The sequence below is a fragment of the Mandrillus leucophaeus genome, unplaced genomic scaffold (assembly GCF_000951045.1).
Source record: "Mandrillus leucophaeus isolate KB7577 unplaced genomic scaffold, Mleu.le_1.0 Scaffold16, whole genome shotgun sequence".
In the NCBI taxonomy this organism is placed as follows: Eukaryota; Metazoa; Chordata; class Mammalia; order Primates; family Cercopithecidae; genus Mandrillus; species Mandrillus leucophaeus.
In genome coordinates, this window is record NW_012101587.1 from 6,691,628 (window position 1) to 6,694,054 (window position 2,427).

The 2,427-nt window shown below is 44.4% G+C and overlaps 1 pseudogene; it reads left to right on the forward strand.

Annotated features, from left to right (window-relative positions):
* LOC105536524 overlaps positions 1-327 on the forward strand; it is a 144,292-nt pseudogene extending 143,965 nt beyond the window's left edge.
* The last annotated feature ends 2,100 nt before the right edge of the window (positions 328-2,427 follow it).

Genomic DNA, 2,427 nt, shown 5'->3' on the forward strand with positions numbered 1-2,427 from the left:
ACAACAGTGCGCATTCATTGTCTTGTTTACACTCCGGATGGGTATCAGATGAGATTTGCATATTGTGTTTATTGACCTTGAGGTACCTGGAACGGGGCAGCAATGTCTGGAAAGTGTGCAAAGGAGTCTCTGCTGTGGCTGGAGCGGAATCCCGTGGAGGGAAGAAGCCTTCAGGCCATCGTTAGTCGTGAAATTTGCTGTTGTGAGAAGGAGAAATTACCAAGGCTTGTGATGACAAAAGTGAAGGCTGATGCAAGGGAATCCAGACAGCCACTGAATCCTAAAATTAAGTCTGGAAGAGCTTCATTAGTTCTTCATAAGATGTGACAGGACTGAACATTATCCATCTACATTAATGAAGTAAAGTTTGAGAGTTGAATAAAGGTGATGGGATGTGCTGGAAACAACTGGAAATCTTTACGCTTAGAGACCCCGCGGCAAAGCGTCCTCAAGAAAGAGGCTGAAATATTTGGAGTAATATAAGTCAAGGTTGATACATGTGTGAAGAGGTTCAGAGGATAACTTTATGACGAGGTTGCTGAACAGTTTAAAAATAGTTTGAAATCCTCTTTAATAGAGTGTGCGATGATATGAAACTTTTCTGCCCTATAATACATAGACTATGAAACTTGTTAAAATCAAATATTTACATTTAAATTGAGCAAATGTATATATACTCCAATTTATAAAATAGGAGACATGAGTGACAGATTCCATTTTTACACAGCCCGACCGCCCTTTGTTTTTATATTCCATATGTCTTCATATCGCATTTTGCTCTTCAGTGTATTTCCGGAAAGAAACAGTGTTTCTGAGGCTCTGAAGTAGAACCTCTTTATTGCTTGTGCCTCCCCATTCTCCAGCAGGGCCTGTCTCGAACCTCAGAGAACAAAGATGGCGGTGGGCACTGTCCCTTCCAGCCCCTCCTCCAGCAAGGCACACTGTGTGGCCCAATCCTGCCAAAAAGGTTTTAAGGTGGATATAGGAGAATTTTTTCCTTATTCATAGAAAGTATCAAAGGATAAAATGCCCGTCTTCATGAGATGCCCGGCTATCTCCATGTGGCACCTGGAACACTGCATCCCTCTTGTAACCAGAGCAGAGGTGAACATGTGGATGCTGCAGAGACGGAAGGAAAATACAACTCCCAAGTCCTAAACAACATTGTTGAACTCCTGCCCTGAGTCTGAAACCACCCTAGCTCCAGACCCTTGATAATGTGAGATGACAACGTCGGTCCTGGAGATGCCGCTTATTCATGGTGCATTCTGTTTCTGGCAGCAGAAGCCCCTAACTGTCCCATTCCACCACCCTTTCAGAATCACCAAAGAATCCAAATCACATCTGGATGTAACCCCAGGAGCTGTGAAAATCCAGAGCCAATGGTGGTTACACCCCGCTCATAATGGGTTGAGTCGCATCTGCCCTGACTCTGGCGTGGTGCAAAATCCATCCACTTTGCAAGCCTTCATTAGACATGCCCTGCAGCCTCAGCACCTGCCAAGCACCAGCTTCCTTAAACCCTAGGGAGCCCCGTTGACTTCCTACATTCAGGATGTGGCGGCTGAAATGAGCTTAGATGAGTCCCTGGCCTAAGACAAAGATGTGTGGACAAAACTCAGAAAATGTATCACTTGATGTTTATGCGGTGGCTTTGCTTCTCAAATCCCACAGTATAAGCCACAGAAATGGACTTTTTTTTTTGCTTTGAGTTTGATGTTAATTTGCCAAATCCTATGGGAATACAAAAGATGCATCTAGTAAAAAATAAGAGGTAACCTTTATTTCTGTGTGTAGGCAATAGTCTAAGACCGTTTTGTTTATTAACACCTCCAATGTCTATACTGTTGGTGTCATTCCATTTTTAAGTTTGTAAGTGAGAAAACTGAGTTATAGAGAGGTGAAGTAACTTGACCAAGGTCACACAGCTAGGACTGTGTCATGCGACCGAACAAATCCGGGTCACCTGGACCTCAAGTGCGTGTGATATGCTGCTGTACCATCTCCCCACAGAGACCCTAACGATACAAGAGCGGCATGTGAGTGAGCAGCAAAAGGAGTATTTCAGAAAAATGAATGACACAAACCCTCTATTTCTGGACATGTTCATGCAGAGACAAGAAAACCCAGCTGACAGGTTTATGGCAGAGACGTCTTCTACCTCGTAAGAAAAATTAACGGAAATGTTCTCAAATACCATTCAAAATCATGTTCTTCAGGGCTGTGAAAAACCCAGACAAGGCTGGCATTGCAGGATGGAACATTGTAGAAGGGCTTCATGGAGCAGCAGAACTTTGCGCACAGGGGACAGAGAGTGAGGATGTGTGAGGAAGATGATGGAAGTGGAGCAGGAGGGGGGCTTCCATCAGCTGCGTTCGAAGATGTCCATGTGTTCCGGTTTACATGCCCGTCATTCCACGCACCCCA